Here is a 24,800-nt window from a genome sequence, read left to right as displayed (position 1 = left end):
CTGCATTGCTAACGAAGTGGTAAATTCAGTGTTAATGAGTGGCTTCACTGTTACCACCTCAGAGGTAAAACCTTCCGAGCTCCATATTCTCCCCATCTGTTGTGGTGTTAAAGGTTCGAAAGGGGAACAGACGCTCTACATTTAAAGCGAGCTTCGCTGTTACCCCCAAACGGCAGGGTGGCAAAACCATCAAAATATCTTGGTTGAAAATGTGCAAGCCTCATTAGCAGCCAACTCACACAACTCGCTTCTATATATAAAGAACAGGGGCTCAACTGAAAAGCAAATTTTAAAAATGTATTTGCTTCTATTTACTTCATTTAGTCAATGTTAAAAGGCTGACTTTGCCTTGCCTGGAGATATTTACAGGGATTATGAGCTTTAATACAGTTAAGCTGTATGCACAGATCAATCTGCTGTGAGCTTTTACTAACCCTGTCTGCTATTTTCCCCAAGACTCTCACTTTGTATTTTCAGTTTGGTAAATGAGATTTAGAAGCAATATCATGATCCCTTTTGTATTCATCATTGTGTTCTGTTACACAATAGAAAACAATATAACACCTCTGTTTTATTGTGAAGTCTTTAACATTTTTTTTGTTCTTCCAGCACCTACAGCTTCGATCGTGCATCTCATCTTGTGAACAAAATGATGTCTAGCAAATGCAATTCTCTATATACTGCAGCTAAACCTCCAAGAACTCCAATAAATGCAGCATTATTGGTACTAACACTTCATATACTATATGCACCATATTCAACGATTTTTATTGCTGATTGATTAATGATTGCTATTTACAAACTGTTGCATTGCATTCATCCAGAAACTACACATTTAGAAAATAAAAGTACTGATTTTCACTTCACTAACAGTAAAAATGAAATCAGCCTAACTCAAGCTATGCAGTTAATTTGATCTCCTGAAGCACGCTCTGATATTTGGTGGGCTGGGAAGCATGCCATGTACTCACATTGGTATAGCTTTGAGTCTGGCTCTCAACTACAGCACATGTCATGCTCTATTCCCTTTCATCCTCCTGTCATTCTCTACTGTGAACAATCCGAATTCATGAAAATAGCATAACATTCGACTGTAAATTACTTGTTCTAGTACACAAGGTAAGGAGTAATTTTACATGTTCTTTTAGACATCTTCCAATATTCCTGTGAGAGCAGACAGATATTCCTAGAGTCAAAAACCTGCCTCTATTATAATGACAGAGTGCAAAGGTCACACGTTGTTAGTTAAATTCTGTCATTATTTTCTCTAGATCTCATGAGCCATCTATGTTATAAGACTGGAACTTGGAGCAGTGTGATGACGGTCTAGGTTTCTAGTCATTTCTGCTGTTTTGGACAATCATTAGAACAAAAGGTCAAGTGAAGTGTGAAAATCAAAGGCTAATAAGACAGAAAACTTGGAGGAAGCCATACAGCGGATAAAGAAACCTGAGCTTATATCATTTCTAAAAATGGTAAATACAGGAGAGAGGCTATGTGCAAAAGTATGTTACATAATGTCTTTCACAGAGTTTATTTTACACCAGTGAAATCAAAAAGAATGTGCCTAGCTGATGACAGTAGGTGTTGGAGGTGTAGAAGAGTGCACTTATCCCGGCTGTGTGGAATTGGGCTGTGATGGAAAAAGCCATGCTAAAATCAATACGAGTAATTGGGGAGTTTTATCTTTATCCTACATGTGAATGCAGCCTTTTATATACAGTTGATGTATTTGTTTATGCTGCCTATTAATATATAACACAACAGATATGGTCTAAGTAAGGAACTGTACTTTGAGATGATTTAGGTACAATACAGTGGGAAATACAGTAGGTGCAGTAATTTATTGAAATGTGCAAACAAACATAGAAATATAGTATACAGTTTAAGGCACAAACAGCATTTGTACAATTCTAATGAGCTTGGAAGTCAATATTTGACCACTTTTATTCTTCAACACAGCCTGAACTCTCTTAGGCAAGCTTTCTTATTATTTTTTTTAAAGTTGTATTCAGGAAGATCGATTCTGTGTGGTAAAAATATCAGTAAAAATCAGTAAAAATATTGGTGTATTTTCCATTGTGCATTTTTGGACATTTGTTTTGGTGATCTAACATATTTAAACTATATGTACATCTAGAATTGACATTGCCATGTTATTCATCTCATGCCAGTGAAGTAAAGAATTAAACTCTGACTATAGGTGTAGAATATTTGGTATATTTGTTGTATCATTTTTGTGAAAGCAGACAATTATTGAATAAAATATAAAATAAAAACACTGCAACACTAAACTTTAAGTCACATGAGGACTACAAACTGATTGACCAGGAGGTTGGCACTGTAAGGCTGGAAATGTCCAAGCAAATTCATTCCTCTTGTTCAGCTGAAGACCCAGGCTGGCAGCACAGTGGAGACAACACTAAAGACCAACTGAGACCAGTCAGCCAAACCATTTCTGTTGCTGGAGCTGTCTGTATGGATCAAGAGCCAACCTTACATTCCTCTGCCATTGCCTTTGCTGGAGAAATGCCTGAACGAGGGGGGGCACAGTCCCTCAAGTACTGCACTACACAACTTCCTCAGTTAATAGGATGTATTGATTTATTTGACACAATGTGAATTTATGAAGCTGCCTCTTTAGTGTGAGAGTATCAAAGCGTGGCTCAAAACAAACAGACGGAGATTCAGCTTGACACTCCAGTAATCCCAAGGTGAGCAAGTTCTCAATGAAGGTGCCACGGTGGGAAAAAAAGGAGAAACAAACACATCGTAAAGTTTTTCTTCTGCTATCTTGGTCCTGCAGTTACCCACAGTACCACACACCAGAAAGGCAGGATGAAATTAGCAATGCGCTGCCAAATCTCACTTCTCAAGCAGACTAACTGGCTTCTTGCACACAAAAAAGAAATGTGACACTACAAAACACAATTACACATTCATAAAACACCATAAATTTCTTAAATTTGCACAAGAGAAAATAAAGAGCAAGTGGCTTCACACAGCCTCTTTGTCAGGATTACATAGTATTCTTTTATCCCCCTGAATTCTTGTCACCCAAAGGTCATTTCCATAATAATGGTCTCCATCCTCCCTAATGGGATTTCGCCTGTGATTATGTATGCCAGCGTCTTGTGCAGACACTATCAGCTCTGTCATCCTGAATTGCACAAATGTAATTACACAAAGCCTTTGATAACTAAACAATGTAATTTACTGCTTGAGTGAAAATATATATTGGAGTTATACGACTCAAATTATAAACTAAAGGAAAACATGTTATATGAGTACCACAGGAGGTATGTTCCAAAGAATATCACGTTAATAGTATGAACACATTAAATGGTAATGCATGCTGTGACAACAAGAATAAAAGCTCACAGGTAAGTATTACAGCAAGACGTCACTCAAGGGAATGAGTTTTATTCTTTTCAAGGAGTTAGATGGGACTCTAACATCTATCAACTAAATATGAGGCTTGTCTCTTAGTCCCGCAAAGTATAAACAAAAAAAACTGTTAACATATATGGGATACATCCAGTCTTGGAACACAACTTCACTATGAAGACTTTATCATCATTATATTAATGCTGCTATCTTGTATATATCGTACTTACTATTGTTTGAGTACTTACGATTGTTTTATTGTACTTTTTATATTTTACATTTATATTTATTATTGCATTTTGCACCAAGGGAGTGGCACTCCAATTTCGTTGTACCCTGTACAATGACAATAAAGGCTATTCTATTCTATTTATCAAAATAAGGATTATGGTTTTTAAGATCTAAAAACAACATTTTAGTTAAGCGGGAGCCATCTACAGTGACTATGGCTCTTTGGCCTACCTGTGTTCAGTATTTGACAGACGACAGCAGCCTGTTACGTGAACCAATAAGCAGCCAGACAGATGGGTACATAAGCTGTGGTTGTGCCTAAATAAGTAATCCCCACTGTTTTTCCTTTTTATTTTCAAATTAATTAAAAATAAAGTTTTGTTTACTAGACTTAAATGGATTATTTTATTGCATCCTCTCTATTCTGTACAGAACTATGATGACATAATGATGACACTATAAAAATGAACAATTAATCAGTCAGCTTTGTTAACTGTATCTGACTAAATGTTAAACTTTTAAAGCCAGACCAGAAGACAAGACTTGAAAACACTGTCTTCCCCTCTACATGCACAATTTTATATTCTCAGCCCATGTAAGTTTCACTGTAATAACACAAAACCTTCTGAGTGCACTGTGCACCAACTAAAACTCTAACTGGCTCCCAGTATTTCCAGTCTAGAGCATCCTTGATGTCTTCCCAGCAAATTCAATCTAGTGCCAACCTTTATGTTTGTAATTGTGATTGTACTTACAGTTAGATCATGTGACATGTCCATATTTGATAATGACAAAAGTTAGCTTAGCATAAGGGCTAGAAGCATGACTGCTAGCCTAGCTCTAGCCTTTTAATAATATCGATCAGCAGGTTTACAGCTCACTAATACACATCATAAATCTAATTTGTTTAATGGTCAGAAAAGTTCATTGTAAAAGCAACAGCAGGTGTAATTTCTTACGGTTTTTTAGCGATGTTTACTTTGTGCTATGCTAACCTTGTCAACTAGCTGGCAGGAACTCTATGCTTAGCTAACGGAAATGCATCACTCTTCTTGTGTTAATTATTGTAATTAACATACCATAAAATAAATTTGTGGGAGGCCTAAACAAAGAAATAATAAGTGGAGAATTTAAAGTTTTCATTTTGGGACTCAAAGAAAAGAAACTGACAGCCTGTCTGAAAAAAATATGAACAACAGATGGGACTGTGATCTTTCACACTAGCCAAAAAAAAAAAGAAACAAAGAAATAAATAAAGCAAGAAAACCCTCTTGAACCTGTCCACAACAAACTTCTCCTCGGCCCCCTCTCCTGAAAAACGGGAATGAGTGAAATGGTTGTGATGGTAGATTTACTGATGAAGAAAGGTGAAGCGAGAACATTCGGAGTGATAAAAGGGGACAGGGAGCAAGTGACAGTTGGGTTAAGACAGAAGTCATGTTCAATAGCAGGTAGAAACATCAAACAGTGAGTTCACAGGAAACCCATGCAACCTTGTCTTGAAGGAGGATTTTCTGTTGTGTGGAGTAGATTATATCTGTTCAAGCTGCTGACACGGCCTCATTTGGTGCCCGTAGTGTTGGAGGGGGATTAAATGATATAAACTTTAAAGCTTTAAACAATACCTTTCAAAATTAAATGGATTAAGGGAGGGATGTCTGATGGGGATTTCCCAAGGCTTTGTTAGTTTTAAACTCCACTCCTTTTAAAAGGGGGGGGGGGGGACACAGCGCTTAGAAATTTCTCAGGCATGTGACTTTTTTAATGAGGCTCCTCTCACGTTGAAGAGGGCAGTGGGCACAGGAGGGCTGCCAAGCAGATGGCTCTCATAAACATCATATCTGCTCTGTTTAGATACATGACTTCTCATCTCCCAACACTGAGAGGAAAACAAACCCGACCATCACCGCAAGCACAACCCACTTGCCTGCTTTTGGCAAGCTGTGCTGGCGTGTTGAAATGGCACATTTCCATTTCCTGCATTTCTCCTTCATAACAATATGCATGAGCTGCACAATTGATATACATAACCTCTAATCTGTTATAAGTATGCAGAGAAGATGCAGCGATGGTGGTGGTGTGTATTTTTATTTAGTGGCAGTTAGGATGTTGGCTTTTATTAAATGTTATTATTACCATATGACTGAAAGTATATAAATACTAAGCAAGACAGAAGATGTTGCTATGATTAGGCCGATGCGTTCCACTCTGGCTGAGACGAGAAAAAAAACATGAAATATACATATATATCAAACTTTGTTGCTGCTGCTTCGCCGTAGACATGTGACCATCCAGATGAAAGCGAGTCAGTGTCAAACTGCTCTCCCAATTGAGGACGGGCTCCACATTGCCGAGCAGACATCAGTGAGCTTAAATTCGGAGGCATGTCAAGCATCGCAGGTATTAGGACGAAATCTCTCATTATCTTTCTTTAACACATAATATGAGCGCGCCATGGCAGAAACTGAGGGGGTGAGTGGGTGGGGCAGGTAGCAGGGGCTCAGCACTCATTAATGGCAGCCAAAGTGATCCCTCAGTAGTCACCTTGAATTCTATTATTAGACCAGGACTCCAAACAGAAACTGGATCAAGTGCGTCGTGCAGCTTTTGATTGGTTGTAGAGTCCTAGAAGCGGCTAAGATAAGTGCCACTGTGATCACGTGAGGTCAAAGAGATGACACGAGCTGCAAAGAGGCCAAAACTGCGCCTGTCGAAAAGTCGCAAGAAATTCAGAAGCCCACAGAAGCCTGTTTATCTAACTATCAGGGAAAGTGGACAGCTAGAGCACAGTAGCCTTGACAGCAGAGGGAATCCCTTGTCATTTCTCAAGGTCCACACACACACACACACACAGACACACACGCACAGATGAGTGTAAGATGATTATTCAGTACTGCTTGTCAATTGTACCTTTTCAACTCGGATCAATGAGTCGTCTTGCACCGAGACCCTATATCAACGCCAGTCATTAACATGTGAGTGCCACTCTATCAGCCCCAGCTCCAAATAAATCAAAGGGTCGGCCACAGAAGAAAAGAGGCTAATATTTCCTCAATAACCCCAGAGAGACACCATGGAGAGATGCAAATTGCCTCCCAGGAGACCCCGGGGGATGTGAAGGAGAAACTCGCTGGGAGGCAACAGGAAGCTAATGAGTATAATAGTAAATGTATACACGGAGAGGGAGAAAACCCTCTCTATTCATACCAATTAATACAATCTTATCAATGGAAGTGTACTGTAGAAGGAGGGCCCGTGTCTAACCCCTTGCCCTCCTCCCCGCTCGCACCTCACAAGCATCTGTATTATTCAACACAGGCCAGGCTACGGTCATTAGCCCTGTGGGAGGCTGGGCCAGGCCTGGGGAGTTAAAGAGATTTTAAAAACCACTCACTCCTCACATCAAAACAAATCGGACCAAATCAAAGGGGCTCAAAAATGTCCTTTCTTTGAGGGGCGAGGGAGGTAACAGCCATTGTTGTGAAAGGCGGCTTTCTGCGGCATCAGTGTTAAAAAAAAATTGCAGAAAAGTACAAGCTAGCTAAAAGTGTCTCCATCAATCATGCTGCTTTTGTGAAAAACGATTACACGTTATTATAATGTCATGATATCAGATAAGAAGTTTAAATCTGAATTGTGTTAAATATCTTTGCATAATAACTCGAAAATTATGACATTCATATATTTAATCAGTTTAATGGTGCTTAACAACTGTGACTTTGGAGCTTTCATTATTTTCTATATCATTAGCAGATTAACAGGATTTTTTCTGTGCGTTGTTAGAAAGGCTGCGTTTTACTGTAGCTGCTGACACCATATTAAAAATAAAGAGATGAAAGATAACAACTGGAGTAAGGTCATTTTTAAAGGTTGGTTATAGTTTTCACTGAATCTGGTACAAAACTCAAAAATCAATACTATACACATGTTTAGGTCTACTTGAGTTATTACCAAAACCACTCTAACAACATCACCATTGCACCTGCAGCTACTGAAACTTGCTGAAAACATAAAAAACAAGCATAAACTAATATACAAAATTTTACTTCTGTCAAATATTGATTGTGATGCTACAATGTTAAAGCTTCTAATGACAACCTTCAAGGTGCCCTGAGGAGTTGCTATGCTTATTTCAGTATTTCTGCTACAAACATTGAAACAGAACATTCCTCCATTGCACTGCTACTGGTCAAAAATTCCACATGAAATTGTCCAGTAAAGTCGTATACCCTTACCAATAAAGATTTTGGGAGGGAGCTGTAGTTTAAAGATGCTGCTGAACAACATAAAAGGGGAAAGAAATGCTTCAAAAGCTCTAGAAGAAGCAGGCCTGCCACTATCTTTTATTTTGAAGGTCATTTAAAAGGCTGGATAATATACCTGGCAACAGCTGATTGGAGGAGGATTTGCCTCCTAGAGATCGCCGAGGAGACTGAAATGAAGGTTAATCACTATATAACTTCCTACATGTATTATCCTACACTCCAGATTTCATTGAGCATGTCTGTAAAAGCCCTCTGTCAGCATAATTGCACCTAACCTGTGCCCCGCATGCTCAAATCTGTAAAATATCACATCCAACTCAGAGAATAAATGGGAAATTAATGAGGGAAGTGTTGAGCTCAACCTCAGATAGGTATCACAGAAAGGGTTAGCTGCCTCGCAGCTCATGTACAATGGAAGCTCGCTAATCCCAACCCTCAAAGATAGAGGTTGTTTGGACTTGTGAAATGTTCAGAGGGATAAATGCAAGACCATACTGATTTGACATTTTTGCAGACTTGTATGCATTGGATCAAACTTGGAATATAAGCGATAAGTATATTTTAGGTTGTGGTAGTTTGGATGTAGTCATGCAAATATGCTAAAACCAACCTACTAAGACAGAATGAGGGTGCACTTAATGATCTGTACTGATTTAATTTCTGTACATGTTCTTACATGTAAGTCATAAATGTATATAATTAGAATTTTATAAGGATTTTCTTTTAGGTTATTTATCTTAAGGTTTCACACAACAAAAGAAAATAAAACATGTCCCAACATCAACTCGTTATAGTTTTGCTATTTATATTAATCACTGACTACATAGACCCCCGTTAACTGATGATGCTCTTCAGTGTCTCATTTCTTAGAGTGAGGGCTGAGAGTATCAGTAATCATATTCTGCCCCTTAGTGGAGGAAATGGTCCACAGCCTGAGTGAAACAGGATAAGAGAGGGCTTGATCTGCAAAGGCTGAACCGCAGACTGGATTGTGGACAGCTCAGTGCTTCAATCAGCCTTTGATGGACTGCAATAATCTCACCTGCCAGTGAATTAAGATTCAAGTAGCTCAAGTCCTTCTCTTCTTTAAAAGAAATTCCTCTCCAAGAAGAAGTCACTCCCATGACTATTTAAAAGGGGAGTACCACTCAATTTATATGTAAATTTAGATTTAGGAAGACCAAAAGTATTACAAACTTGAAGCTAAAAAAGAAAGTAAATTAGTAGTTTGGAAGTTGTCAACATTAACTGTGTTCAAAAGCGACTTATTTGAGGCATTTTATATAATCCGAATGTATCACGTGTCAAAGAATCAGAATGCAAGCGTGCACCTTTAACCCCAGGTATTCATCTAAAATACATTTCTAAGAATCCTTCACAGTAGAGCTGCCGTCACAAATCAAGGAAATGAAAAGCTCTCACATTATCTTCATACTGTTTGCAGCAGAAGTGGCAGCAGCGAATGAAGCAGGACAAAGACAAACAAAAAACAAGAGTTTAAATTGCAGAAACAAATGCAAAACCACAGAAAAAATAAAATCGATTTGTTACAAATCCTACTCGTGGTTGCCGTTAAGTGGTTGAAACCCAATCTTTTCTTATATTTAAAAAAAAAATGGTTCGTAAACCGTGGGTACTTTCAGAGATGGAGCCAATAACACAAGGTAAAAAGTAATGTAAAGAGGTGGAATCTTTACATGGCATTGTTAAAGCTATGATGCCATCCAACCCATTTCATATTGTTATAAACTGCATGCCATTTCACACCACTATATGTTGTTAAATACAGCTAAAATGTTGCAGGGAGTTTGGCCTATTACATTAGGATATGCTGCCAAATGATTACTGTCATTGTGTATGAAAGCTGGTGAAACCTGGTGTAATGAAACCATGCTGTATTTTTCATTAATCTGCTGGTTCAAAAAATAGTAATGTTACAAAATTGTTGGTTTTTAAACCAGAATGCTGATGAAAAATAACACTGACAAAACCTCTGGACAAACAGCTTCTGCAACATCTGTGCTTCATTCGATTTTACCAGACTGTTTACTGACATTTCGCTAATACAAACAGAGAAGAAGCACATACCATCCAGCAGTCAGCTGAGTATTTACTGACGGTACGATGCCAGTGTCATGGCAATTCCAACATCAGAAATCACAAAAGTCACTTATATTTTAAGGAAATTAAACAAAGACTCGGGGATTGTAAACACTAACTGTGTGTCAGTGATTCTGTTTCACACTGGAAAATAATCAACAGCCAGCTTGTCACTCCCCGCAACCTGCCAAGAGTAGGAGTGGAAGCACTGACACATGTAACTGACATCTCAGATTTAATTTGACTGGTAATCACACCCAGCTATAGTTTCAGAGCATTTCACACATCTGAGCTACAGTTTCAGGTGTTAAGCTGGTAAGGAGACACGCAACTGTGCCTCTGCATGATAACACTTTCTCAGAGAGGGTCACATTTTAGGTTTATGCTATGCCATTATGATTAGAATAATGATAGCAGAAGAAAGTTAGACACACACACACTTTTTTGCTTTACAATTAAAACACAATCAACATACATTTTAAGCTCGTCTTTACTGCTCAAATACATTTATTTCAGTTCAGCAGCTCTTTGAAACAAATTATGGACATGTATGCTTCACTGCATGTCACCTCGTTGTGATTCTTGTCTGAATATTAAACCATGAATGGATCATTATGACTTCTAAAGAGAGAGAATATCCTATTAATGCTCCTGTCTTTTGTCATATGGAAAAAAAACTTGATATGGATAATCATGCCGTAAATAAAACAAAAGAACAAACCAGAACGCCCTAACTTATCAGTGTATGTTGAGGCACTAATTACTCCACACTGTTCTCATAAAACACCTCTAACAGAGCCAAAAGCAGGTAAATGTTCAGAAACTTTAGAATTATTATGCTGACAAGCTGCACACTAAACGGATCACATGAGGGGAGAAGCCTTGGTAAGATTTTGTGAGTCCATCTGACACACACTGCCGGAGGGGATATGTCTCCATTCTCAGTGCCTTTCTTATTGTTTTGGATCCATTAAAATCTTCACTGTTTGTGCAAACTTAAGCAATAATCATTTTCAAGTTAACCAACTTTATTTCTGTAAAAAAATTTTCCCTTTGGTGTTTCAATTCTATCGCCTGTTTTACTTGCTATGATCACGTATTACTGGAAAAATGCAAAAGCAAAGCAACCAAAAATTATTAAGGCTGCAAATGTCACTGGGCCAACTTGACCACATTTGGTCATCAGTAAATGCAATCCACACAGGCGTAAAAACAAATGACCACGCAGAATGAAATATCCTCTAACTCCATCTCTTTCTGCTAACACACACTATACAAGCAGCACTTTTCTTAACCTGGGATCCACCAATAGGACCAGGTCAGCTAACTTATTTATTTATATTGAAATCAAATCACTGGCACAGTAATGAGAACACAGGCGTAAAATTTTATTTCTCCAATTTAATTGAGTGAAGTGTTCCGATCCCCTCGCTTTGTTACAAACTGAAATTCCAAATTTGATGAATGTAACAGGAGCCTTTTTGTTCGAAATAATCCTGCAGATTGTGAGAAACAAGCTGTTTCAGCTTCCTCTCATTGAACCACCTTTTTTCTGATTGGCTCTCTCTCCCAAACAAAGAGATTTGAAAAGCAGGTGGGTGGGGCTTCTGTTTGGCTAAAGCCCTACCCACGTTCCATATTAGGGTTGTCCACCCTTTTAGACTATAAAAAATAGTCTATGAAACTTTATGAAATATATTAAAGAAGCTAATTATTATTTTCAGAGGCTCAAAAGTATTGTCAGCATATTTTAGAGCTGATTTTCTTGTTGACAAACAGATCACGTGTCATTTTATGTGACTTTCAAAACAGAGCATCAGTTTAAAATCAGATTCATAATCATCATTATTAAAATGTGACAAGGTGTGAGTATCGAGGTAATAAATCAATAGTAAGTAATAAATCAAGTATTTGTTTTAACCTGTTAAAGAGGGTTTTAACTCTTTGGGGCCCCAACAGAAAATGATAGACCAATATTTACAATATCAAGGACAAATCTGGTTCATTATTTACTGGTTTCAGAAGATTTGTAGGCAAGAAAAAACATAATTATTACACTATTTAGTGATGAAAATAATTAGTCACAACCCCGATATATTGTCAAGGCATGCCTGTATAGCATTGGCATAATTCGCTAGACATCACACTTAAGCATCACCACAGTTATCAGGTACAGCCATAATACATGCATTCCCTCATTATTTTTAAATTGAACACAAAAATCAGGAAAAGCTTTGTCAAAGAGGATTGAAATTTTGAAAATATGGTAACTGGAGCTAAAATGTCAGTTAAGCAGTTACTAGCTTAACAAACTATTTTGCACCACATTACATAAAATTTTGGACAAAAATGCTAAAACAATATTTTGTCTCAAGCTTTAAATGTAATGATTTCCTGCTTTTCACTGTTTTATGCAGTAGTTGAGCATTTGCACTGCTGAGTGGCTAAAACAAGCACTCACTGACATCATCTTGGACTCTGAAAAACCGGGTTGGACATTTTCACCATTTTCCAACATTTTATGTGGTTTAGAATAATGAAAACAATATCTGGTTCCAGGCCCAGTGGAAACTGAACTTGGCTTGAAATGTTCACCACCAAGAGAAACAGCTAATGGTGTGAACACTACAGTGGTCCAGTCAATGTGGTTCTATAAAACCACCCTTAATTCCTACCGTCTGATATATTCCTGCAAATTCTTGGTCGGAGCATCTGATTACTAAAATATCTCATCTCTGCAGCTGTTCCTCAGCTGAGTTGCTAATTCAGGCCAGTGTACTCCCATTTAAGTAGTCCCAGGTGTCTTCATTTATAGCTGTGTAAGCAGCCAGCCAGGCCAACAGAGAACACGTAACTGTTTGCTATGCTGTGCATTCAGGGACTTCAGGCATCTTGGTTAAAATATTTGACCTTGTCAAGTGACATATAATCAATTTGTGGATAACATGCCTCAACCATCTGATTTATTTAGTCGAGCAGTTGACTCCTTTACTCTCTGCGGTATACTAATGCGGTAAAACCAACACTAGGCTGTTAAGCTGCAGCTGCCTTCTTTCTATAGCTGTTTAAGCTCCTCCTTAGACACCTGCAGGGAGTGATGGACTCACTTATGTAGGTCTACACTTTGATTTGACTAAACCTCCAGTCTAAAGGTGATAACAGGAATGCGATGCACACTCACAGCAAAAAATTGTAAAACCCTAAAATCACAGGAAACACATCATTATAAACATAAATCTGAGCTCATAAGTGAGCAAAATTATAATAAAGCAATGTTTCTCCAAACGCCACATGAGGCGCCCTCTTGATAAGTTCATTGTTGCTTTTGAGGAAAGAGTTTTCTTACTGTATATTCAGCATGACTGGGTGTTGTGGGTTAACTGGTTAACAGAACTTCCTCACCTCTCACCCAGTGACAGTTAGTACAGGCTTCTGCTACAGGATGCTGTATGTTCCCAGTACATGCATATAGTTCATATAGCCACTGCTATGACTCAAGGTCAAATGCAACCCAACCTCACTCATGCCTTCATCTATTCCCTTAACGAATGCTTCTCCAGCAGTGTTTTTCCACTGTATTGCCAGCTCAGCTACTAAAAGCCCAACTTAGGGTCTAAACCCTGCATGCTTTTTGAATTAAATTCTATTTTAGCCACTGGCAATTCTGGCAGCTTAAAACTTTCTTAGTGTCCAGCATCACTCTTCAGTTTGCTATGTCTTGCTCTTTTCAGCAAAAAGCTCCCTCGGTAGCTAAGAGCCGTGACTTTACTTTGACTGGCTATGCGACAGTGAGCTTGCTGCTCTTCCCACAGACTGAGAAACTCCAGCAGCGATATCTTGGACAAAGAGTGAGTGTCGCAATAGTGAAGCAACTTAAGTTAAGGTAAGACTACAAAGCTGCTGCCTGTTATCACTCACTGCGGTGTTTTGCCTTCACAGCGACCTACGACATAAGTGACACATCACCGACTAATGACCGCACCTGCTACGACGTATCCCTGCGCGCATCTGTAACACCTACCTCAGGACGAGCGCTCATGTCTTCAAGTTTGTCACTGCGCCCGACACCGTCTTCTCTCCCTGTATTAGACTGTCGCCATTTTGCTGTAAAAGCACGCAGGTTGCACTCTGGACTGCAGGAGAGGGGTGTTCACGGTAGGAGGTAGAGAAATGAGCGTCATCCGAACTGCACACCTACACCTTGTGTCCACCTTAGTCCGAAGAAAACGGCGCATTTGCACTGTTAGATGATCAAACCTCCTCGAATTTGACATTGTAACAATTAGTGAATTGCATAAATGACCTTGACCTGATTATGAATATTTTTGAGCTTACCTGCTCTTACAGAAACACTCACTTTATAATAATAATAATCAAAACGTTTTAGTCGCATTAGATTAGATTTTTCATTACATTTTAATCGAGATTCACGCATCCTTTGCTACACTGTGCTTCCCCAAGTTGAAATAAGAACTTGAACTGCAAGCAGGACAGGACAGAAGGGGTTAAATGTCTCATAGTGTATGTGACCTTGAACTGCATGTTGAAATGCCTCCAATGAATGAGTGAATATGGTGGGGGGAAAATGCTTCTGTTGTATATTTAATTCCAATTGGTCTTGTACAAGTAAAGCAGTGAGCTTTAACCCTCATTTAAATTGTAGCATAATGATGCAGAATGCATGCTGAAAATGCATTATTAATACCGTCTCATGTTTTCTCTTGCCCAAGTGTTATTTCCATGTTTCCACCGGAAAACCATGAAGCTTTTCAAACTTCATGAGTCAGGGGGGGAAGAAAAGCGTGTCATCATCAGTGTGCTTCAGAGAAGTGTGGTGGTATTTATTAAAATTTTTGTTAATGTTGCCTTACTCCACATGATTCCTTTTAGACAATCCGGGACAGGGCGTGTGATTAACGAACCTCAGATGCTGAAGAAGGTCTCTGGAAGATTTTAGCAAACATATCCAAAAGACTGGTGCAATCATACTGCATAAATTTCACTTAACTCTAGAGTCTAAAAAACACCTCAGTCTGAATATTATGATTTACTTCATAGCAAAAGCTCAGACTTAATAGTGGATTTTAAAACTTACTGTTTTTATTGTGTGAAGTAATGTCTTTGACCAATGCAGTTGGGGAAACCCAGTCTGTGTGTGGTGCCTGCATCACTGCTGGAGTGGTAATTCTCATGTTCACAGACTTATGAAATATTAATTGGATTAAGCAAACAACTAACAAATCTTTCAGTGTACATTGCTCCAGTGATTGCTATTATCAACAAGAGATAGTCTGCAGACAACAAAAATTTCTCCAGATCTGTTGCATATTTATAGAGTGGGCAAAATATGACTTATTTATCTTTGCTAAATTATTAAAAGTCTGGAATGCAGATCATTAATCATTAATATTGATATATTGCGAAACTGTAAGACATAAATATTTGTGCATAAATATTTATCTGCTCCATGCCAGTGTGTATTAACTTTTGGTTTAGCGCCTTATTCAACAGAGATGTGTTTCTTTCAAAGATATTTCCAAGTCACTTACTGTATTTGTGCTTGCCTCGCTGTGATCTGAGCTCGTCATTGCACCCACCTAGATGGCAGAAAACACAAAGCAATTCCGAGGAGCGCGTTGTCTTTTTGTGTGAGATATAGGGATTGACACAATCCCTCTGTTTTCAGAGCATGAAGTAATTCTTTTAATGGCCTGCCAACTGCGCACTCCAAAGTTTGATTTTGCTCTGCAAAATGAGAGCAAAAATCTCGAACAATTTATTATGCTGTTTGTGCCTCGCTTCGCTAGTTATCGTCTGCAATTTATTTCCTACCTTGGGGTACTGCAAGCCATTTTTCTCCATTTTCAGTGGCTCACTTTTTTTTTTTCTTGATCCTGCACGCTGCTGACTAAACTCCTGCCTCCAGCCATGGTGTTGGAACATCACAGAAAACTACATCATTATGCTGAAGCTGGTTAACAAAGAGAGGCAGAGAACCAGTTTAAATCACAGGGCACAAGACAGTATGAGAATTACCAAGTTCACCACGTCAGATGCAGCAATTCATATATTCTCTCTCCAGCAGTGCAGGTGAACTGGCTCGCTAATGAAGACTGCTTCGCACCTCAGTCTGAATTCAAGGTCAGCACCTGACCACTCTGCGGCATTTTAAATTCTATTTTTTCAATTATAAATTAAGCTCGAGTTGATACGTGAGTCACACGTCTGCATCAGCTCAGAACCAGCGATGACCTTTTTCCCAGACATTTATTAATACATTATTTACACCTGCGCTGTTATTACTGCGACACGTCAGAAAAGGCAGCATTTTCAAGAAAATTGTGATTTAAAGTGGACACGGTGACGCAGATAAGGCCAGAGCGTAGAAACTTTTCCCAGTTCTGCACACAAGCTGCAGATATTGCAGGTGAAAGAGCAGGAGCATCATAAAACAGATTTTAAAATGAAAAGCAAACAGCGGACAACTACAGCACCGCAACCTGACATTATAAACAGTAACCATTATTCAGTGTCTTATTTACTTGTTTCAATGGGAGAAATGTCAATACATTAATACAAGAAATTTACATTTTACTGTTTATATACTGGGGAAAAAAGTAGAATACCTTTTTAGAGCTCACTGCTGAGAGCTGCACATCGAATGAAAGTTTAAAAGTATCTTCGGAGCACGGAGGTCATGGCTGGGCCTCATTTCTCTGAGTGACATTTGGAAATTACAGACCAAAAGTCTCATAATGTAGGGCAGAAAGAAAGAAGGAGTGCTGTTAAGCCTTCAGCTGAGCACCACTTATCACACTCAGACACACTCTGAAGATGCAGTTCAGCTTTTGAGTAATGCAGCCTGTGCATCACTTTGTACTGAATCAGTCTGTATTGCATGTTAGCTTTGTCTGTGTATAAATATACATTATATTATTTGATCATTTTTAAATGATAACAATAAATCAGGTTGATCATCATAATGCGGAAGAGTACAAGTGGCTCAAAGCTGAATTCAAGTGGTTATATTTGATAAATTGATAACACAGTGTGTGACAGTCTAGTTACGCTCTCCCTACTTCTTTATGTAGCTCAATGCTACATAGTCAAACTACCCATGTATTTATAGCAGTTCCAAAAATAACTCAGGTAACTAAGAAGATACTTTGCAGCTTGGATTTTTAGAATAGGAAATTCCCGCAGACCATAAATTCTGGCCTTTATCATTTGTGTCATAGCCTGGTTATAAACCTACAGTATGATATTTGTGGCTTACCGCTTTAATAACAGCTGTATATTATGTGCACCTCACATGTGTCCATATCAGGTTCTAAAATGTCAGGTATATTGTAAGATAGTAATAAAAAAAATTTTTGCACACCCTTTTCATTTCCACTTCAAACCTTGCAGTTGGAGAAAATGACCACAAGGTGGCAGAGAGAAACTTGGTGTGTCCATCTGTACTGTGCCTTTTGAAATGAGTCTTATTAACTACCATTAAATCACTGCTCACAAATTGTAGTTTGATATGCAAAACGATTTTTAAACGCATATTATATGCTGTTTTAATCCGTAATATCAGTAAATATGGCATATTAGGGCTTTTAGTATTCTTAAGAGATTATCAGGCACTCGTTGCCTGTGTGCTTATGCAGACTTTGAGCATTATCAAATATTAATTTTTCTAAACTTGGACTTTTAAGAGTAGCCCTTTGATGTAGATGTAATTTTTCATCTGCTAAGCAGATCTCACACAGCGGTATCTTTTAGAAAGCAGTGGGCCATAATTCATTGATGAGCCATGTGTGGAGCGCAGATATTCACGCCCTAATGCTTATGCAAGATCTTAAACAGTTCTCAGTTGTGGAATGGATATAACAGAGCACTGAGCTGTTGGCCTCGGACTAGTTTAAAGGGCTAAGTAGAGGGCGAGGAAAACTGATCAGTGCGAGCTTTGTATTTATCAAAAATGCTTTAAAAAATCCAGATAAGTAATTTGGAACATGTGTAGACATTTGAAGAAATTAGAAGACATCATAACTTCACAGTTAGCGCTTTGAAAGCTACTTTTCCAAGTCTGTTAACAGCAGAAGGTCAAAGTGATTATTTTTTTTGTCACCGCTGTGAAAAAGAACAAGCAGCGCTGCTTTGATTCTAGTCATGTCTGTTTGGCACAGAAAAAAATCAGGAAGAGTATTACAGAGGCAATTATGGCAAAAACAGAAAGTTTAAGGTTATCATTATTAAATTATTCATTTCTGACAATGTTGGCCCTCGGAGTTTGGGAATTGATCTCTCTGTAAACACGCTAAAGCAAGTGAGATTGACATAAATTGCACAGACGAAGCCATCTTTTGAGCGCTCTTCTTTCTCTTTCATGTTGCCTCACTCTGGGGGCTGAATGTTGCTAATAAAAAATGGGAAGACCTTGGGCGAGTAACACAGGCTGATTAGTTCTGTACACGGGAGACGAGAAGTGCTTTGGAGTCTGCGATGATATTTGTTTTCTTTTCACAAGATATCTGAGGAAGAGAAATAAAGAGAATGCTTAAAGTTTCACCGATGTGTTTGTTCTCTTCAAAGCACAGAGAAATCTTGTGAGTCTGTGTCAGATGTTGTATGTGCATGCTCATTATCTCAATAAAGCCCATTTTGCCTCCTGTGATTGCTCCATAAAGAGAATAGTGGATGACCTCGGTTCTGTTGTTAAGTTAATGCTTTTGCACAAAGGAATAAGAGATGCTGGTTTGGATAACAGTGAGGTTACGGCAGGACCCCCCCCTTCCCCATCTGCCTTGTTATCGGCCTCAAATGGACTCGATGAGTCCGCAGCAGAGTGTGGCCCTCTGGAACATGCTTGAGTTATTAATCACACAAGACAAACAACACTCTTCTGTAAAGTTTTCCACTAATGGGATAATTGATTGACAGTCTTTGAGCTTTCATGCAGCTGTATTATTTACTGTTGTACTTGCATGCTGCAAACTCTTTCAATTTAATTGAGAAACAATTGGGTATAAGGGCAACGCTGCCATGGGGGGTATCAAGCAATGGGACTGTTTTAATGATTCCCCCTCCAGAAAAGTTAGATCCACAGTCAACTGAGTCTCTCTGCACTCTGATCTCGCAATGACTGTACGCTATAGTGATTTTTATTGTTGATAGTGATCATCTATTCTGTGAAGTCCCATCCCAGTTGGAAATATATTCAGCATGTGTCGCTGGCCACTCTGTGTCAGTTTCAATATCGCAAATGAATTCTTTTGTTTTCCAGACAGTAGTGGTGCAGGAGTTTCGCTTGTTTTTAGTGGGAGTGTGGCAGCATACCATGTACTTTTTCTGCTCTGAGGCCTCGGCCAGTTATTCCCCCAAACTTTGGCACGATGAGCGCACACAACGAGCCAAGCAGCTTCCTGCACATCCGGCTGCTGTAATAAATGTGCTACAGTATGCTGGTCTGTACTGTACTGCTGTGGAATGCAGACTTTGGCTCGGGGTTGCAGTCTGCACTCCTCCACACACTCATCTCTCTCACTGCAGAAGTGTTTGTCTGTGCTGGAGGGGTTCAGTCAGGTTCGGATGCATCTCAAAGTATACTGCACTATTTTTTCATTTCAGTCAGAGAGGGCTAAGTGTACTTTGTGCATGAATTCAAAGGATACTACTACCACTGGGTACGAATACAGGAGGAACTATCTCACGAGTCTGTCTGTTCTTGATAATAAATACTACATGTTACCGGCTCTTTTTGATGACGTTTTAATTATTTTTGGCTTAAATTTGCACAAAAAAAATACAATTACCTAAGATGCGCCATACCTAGAATTATTTTTTTTTTTTATGAATCATCTAAAAGTAAACATGGTGGATGTATCAGTTTATAGATTTGTTCTTTTCTCTAACTCAACAATATTTTCTTCTCACATTGGTCCATGTTATTCTGAATGTATGTATTCTGAAAAAAAAATATGGCTAGGTCAAAATAGCACAAAACAACAGTGGGTCCAGTACATCCACAGACCTGAAATTAAAGCTTTATAGTGATTATGACTGGCACAGTTGACAGTTTTAAAGTAACCCTCATTTATAAATGAGTTGTCACATACTTTTTAACATATAGTTCTACAATATGTGATCATATACCTACAAACCGGTCTAAATTAAATTAGAACCTAAAGTATATCTTACTTTCTAACTTCTGCTTTATTATACACGTAAATACAGGCCATGGAAATATGTGATTTCCCCAGGCCGCATTTACTGCACTCTGTTTCAGAGTGGCAGCTAACTACAGAGCTAAAGCATTATATCAAGTAAAATCCATCTGCTCAGAAATCCAAACTAAAGCTTAATTCTGTTGGATTTTTTCCCACGTTGTCTGTACCTAAATAAAAATAAATAAATAATAATAGCTACCATCCTGTTTTGGTAGATTTCTTTTTAATACACATATTTCAATTTCAGATTTGAAAGTGAAATCTATGACTTGTATTTAAACTAAAGATGCAACTGAACTATTTATTGGTAAACACAGCAGAAGGTCATATGAAAGCAGTGCAGGATCTCTGTGTGTTATTGTGTGGGTCCGGTGGCAGTCTGGCTTTTAGATAAATTAATCAGCCTAAAAATACATAAAAGTTCTTACAGCCTGTTGATCAATCTTCTGATGTGTTTGAGGTTTTGAAAACACAACAGAGAAAATGAGGAAGAGGTTCAAAGGGCCTCACTAATAAGCTTTAATAATCACACACACAAATGTAATTATGTTACTCAGTTTAGATTAGCAAAGTTCTGAGCGGTGACCTCAACCAGTTATAAAAACTTTAATTCAGTGAAAATGATTATTTTAACCATTGTATGCACACACTCCCACATCCACACTGATACTCATCCAAACAATGTCTTAATATTTAATTTGATGTTAATATAATAACAATATACTACTTAAAAAAAAAAAAAAAAAAAAGGAAATATTTCTGATCCTGCCAGGTCACAGATGGAGGAGATATTTTGTTGTCCAGCTCATGGCATTTTATTTCCACCAGAGGGCGCTGCAGATGAGCAAATGTTAGTGGCTTCATTTTGCTAACTTTCCATTTCATGTTTACCTGAGACAGCCGGGCAGCCTGAAGAAACAAATTGTGGCATGTTATTGATGGATGTATTTATTTATTAAACTAAAAGCATGACTGTGGTCTTTAGATTATAAAAAGAAGACATCCCATAATTTATTAGCTAAACTTGGACATAAAAATAAGATTTATATCTCAGCTGAATTAACAGACTGAAACGTAGAAAGAGCTTTTTTTAAAAAAAAAAAAAAAGGCAGTTAAGAACATGCAGGGATTCGTCTGAATTTTATGTGCGTGCTTGCATGCCCTTTCATATTGTCTGCAAATGTATGCTTTATGGTCCACTGTATTCATCTGGTAAGCATGTGTGTCAGTCTGCAAAGGACTGAGTTTCTGCCAGTGGGTGTGCAGACATCTGAATTTTGTAGCGATGACACTGCTGCACAGTGTGTCTTCAATGACCTCAGCACTTCGACCTCAAATTGACATGTGATGTTTTGTGTGTTATCTCACAGCTTGTATTGACTGAAAAGCTCAAAGTGCGCTCCTGGCAGTCGTTCTTTTTCTTGTACACTAAGATACGTGGTCACACATCTGCAGCCTGGCTGAGCCTCTATGACAAAGTCTGAGTAAAATTCCACTCATCACCTTTTATTAGAGAGGCCAGTCGTCCTTTGGGACAGCTTCTTTAGTCTGATGGTTTGTCTCTTTCCCTCCCCATGGCAGATACTGCACAGACCTCATATTAACGTTGCGCAATCCACTCTCCTGGTTCTTATCCAACACAAATGTTTTCTGCCTCCAGAGTGTTACCACGGCCCTCTGCTGTGCCAATGAACACATCTCGGGCAGCAGCAGAAACTACAATTTATGCCATCCCTGTAATCCTGCGGGGAAGTTTCTGTGAGCAAGAGCAAGAACATGCAATGGCTTCACTGCTGCCTTTTAATGAACAGATTTAAATGATCAATAAAAAGGACTTACATTTGTTTTTGCTGGCACTCGAACCATGCTCCTCCCTGAACCTTTTGTATGCTGCTGAATCGTGACTGCCAACTGTAGTTTTATTAAAAATTATTGGACCTTTTGAGGTGCTGAATGATGACACTCCGTTGTTGTTGTTGGGGTTTATTTTCTTTTTTGTAGGTGAACCAAGCATATTTGATGGATGGAAATGATACTGCTAAGCCAGGACTACATCTCCCAGCACGCTTTAGGATGCAAGTGTGCTTTTGTTAGGTAAAGTGCACTCATGCTTTCTAGATCTTTTTCTTTCTTTCTTTTTGCCAGTTAAAGTCACTTTTTACTGAAAAGTTTACTGCTTAATTAAGCAAATTGTGAATATAATATGCTAAAAAGCAGAGGCTAAACGTTAATCCTCACCAGCTAATCCATGTGTAAAACATTAATAAACAGGCTGTTTTGCATTGTGCAGATAGAATCGGTGTAGTAACTGTTGCAAGAGTAACCAAAAAACATTGTCTTTTCTCTTTATTATTACAGCATAAAAGGTTTGGGGTTGAGAATTAACTGTTGTGTTTGGCAAATGTAGAGGTATCTAAGGTAATGCTGACTAGGGCTGCAGGAGAGTAAACCTCTCCAAAACTAATATCGATAGCCTGATACCCTCTAGGCTCTAGGATAGTTTACAGCGAGGAAATAAGACACAGTTAATGTGCTAGATATGAAAAGAGTTTTTTGTGTGTGTGAATACTATCTAACAATTGTGTTAGATAGTATAAATACACTGTTTAATCCATTTCTTGCAGTTTTACTATTCTGATTTTCAATTTGGAAAAGGAAAAAAACACAAAATTGGAAGTTGTGATGCGGATCATTTCCTTTCATTTGTTCTTACTCTTATTAAATTAGGTGATATTTGGAAGGATGGAGAGCACGGCTAGGTTCATCTGAGGCTAGTCAGCAAACATCCACAGCGACCCTTTGGCCCAAACACAACACGAGCAGGAGTCTGCAGCCCTTATGCCAGGATGAGTTATTCCTTTCTGTCCCGTCTGGAGGAGACACTGCTCTGCTGCCAGGATTTTCACTCTAGGGAGTCACTTCCTCTACACATCTGGATCCCTGATCTTTTTCTTTAATTTGTTCATGCTCTAGGATTATTAGCATTCATCTGCAATTCAACATCTGTGAGCTGATCTTTATTCCCCCGTACTTTTTCTTCCTCTCCCCTCGATGATTTGGTGTCTACTCACTGGGCTTACAGGAGGCAGCCAACTCTCTCCGAGCTGCAGATGTTTTTTGCTGCTCTGCACGAAAGAGCAGGTGGCTGCCGGACAGCAGGTAGACCGCAGCTTCCTGAAGAGGAGAGCTCTGGCAAGAGGCTTTGTACTATTTCAAAGCAAGGTAGAACAAACACTAGAGTCAAAAATGCAGTGTGTTAACCAATACTCAAAAACATTTTTGCAGGGGTATTCTTAAGGTCTTCATTTTTAAAAACGTAGTATTGGTAGATTGATTAAAAACACGCACACTGATACATAAAAACCACTTTTTTGTGTGGTTTTCGGCAGCTCGTGGATCAACTTTTAAAGTGTTCCTCTCCCACCATTTCCTGTTTACAGGCGGAAAATGAGGATACATGTGACAGTAGTCTGTCTGTGAAACTCAAGACAGCTGATGTAATTTCCTACATTTAACACCCCTTAACTCACATGCGCTAAAGTGGCCTCAACCTGGAAACATCTGGCTCAGATAAGATGTACTTCACAAGCACATTCAAATCTCAGCCCACAAAGAAAATAAAGAACATTTAGTGTGTGAAGAGACCTATTTTCCTTCAACAAATCAACATTTTTTTTAACAGTGTTTGATAAGGCAGCTCCTTCCTCGCTCCGTGCAAAGATTGCGTTTAAAATTCGAACAAGGTTCAGGGAAAATCTATGTGGTAGAGCCAGCCAACAGCCTAATTGTCAGTTGTGGCGAGTCTAATGGTCTAAATATGCTTTATAAGTGCAGGGAGAGCTTTTTGTGTGTACGCTGCAGTTTTGATCACAACAGAGCCTGAATTTTAACGATTGCCCACGTGATTACGTTTACCCCTGGGAACGGAGATTTGGTGCAACCCGGATACCGCACGAGCTATATGCTGGCACCATTAACCGTGCAGTATATAGCAAAGAAGGTCCCTAGCCGCTTTGTGGCCACCGCAAGCATGTGGTCTGCATTTTTACACAACACACTACATTTCCTTGGCACCGCAGCTTATCAGATGTTGTTATCGGGGTTCAATCTGTGAGACAGACCTGGGTTAAACTGGCTTAATGTAAGAGTTTTACACTAAATCCTGTTATTGTCATGAATAAGTTTTATCAGTTGCTCTTAAATACTGTTTATTTCTGAATGTGACCACATGGTGCAGATAGCATCTTTCCACTATTTTCTTTTCTTGGCTCAGTGCTCTGCAGGCATGCAAATAACACAGAAAGCTGGGGATATGACTGTTATCCAAAACAGAAGAAAAACAATCACTAATCATCCCAGCCTATTTCTTTAATGTCCTCTCAGTAGATTAATAATTTTAAATATGTGTAATATTCACATCAAAACCCTTCTATAACTGGATTACTTAAAGAAATGTAAGGATTAACATTGAAGTGTCAGGTAAAAGTTGACTCCAAGTGATTTATTTATATTTGATCCTGGGCAAAAGTCTCGAGCCACCCTTAATTTCTTTTTATTTTGCTGGGAAAATAGAAAATACATGCAGAGATTTATTGAAACA

The 24,800-nt window shown here is 38.6% G+C and overlaps 1 protein-coding gene and 1 long non-coding RNA gene across 7 annotated transcripts in view; one reads left to right on the top strand and one right to left on the bottom strand.

The window, feature by feature from the left end:
- The window catches only part of znf644b (zinc finger protein 644b), a 24,962-nt gene extending 10,832 nt beyond the window's left edge, over positions 1-14,130 (bottom strand). For all 3 annotated transcript variants that reach the window (XM_005451166.4, XM_005451168.4, XM_019352242.2), the window contains exon 1: positions 14,005-14,130. The gene's annotated coding sequence lies outside the window, so the exon portion shown is untranslated. The remainder of the gene's footprint in view (positions 1-14,004) is intronic.
- Positions 12,664-24,800, top strand: LOC102082110 (uncharacterized). Of its 4 annotated transcripts, XR_003216460.1 has the most exons (5): positions 12,664-13,135; positions 13,715-13,831; positions 13,923-14,145; positions 22,202-22,294; positions 22,928-24,800. It is a non-coding gene; the product is annotated as an uncharacterized LOC102082110 (long non-coding RNA). The 4 variants fall into 4 exon arrangements; XR_002058415.2 differs by lacking the exon at positions 12,664-13,135 and having other exon boundaries at positions 13,475-13,831; positions 13,923-14,138; XR_002058414.2 differs by lacking the exon at positions 12,664-13,135 and having other exon boundaries at positions 13,475-13,831.

This window comes from Oreochromis niloticus, linkage group LG23 (assembly GCF_001858045.2).
Source record: "Oreochromis niloticus isolate F11D_XX linkage group LG23, O_niloticus_UMD_NMBU, whole genome shotgun sequence".
NCBI classification, from domain to species: domain Eukaryota; kingdom Metazoa; phylum Chordata; class Actinopteri; order Cichliformes; family Cichlidae; genus Oreochromis; species Oreochromis niloticus.
Note: the sequence above shows the minus strand (reverse complement) of the source record. Positions and strands in the feature narration are given on the sequence as shown.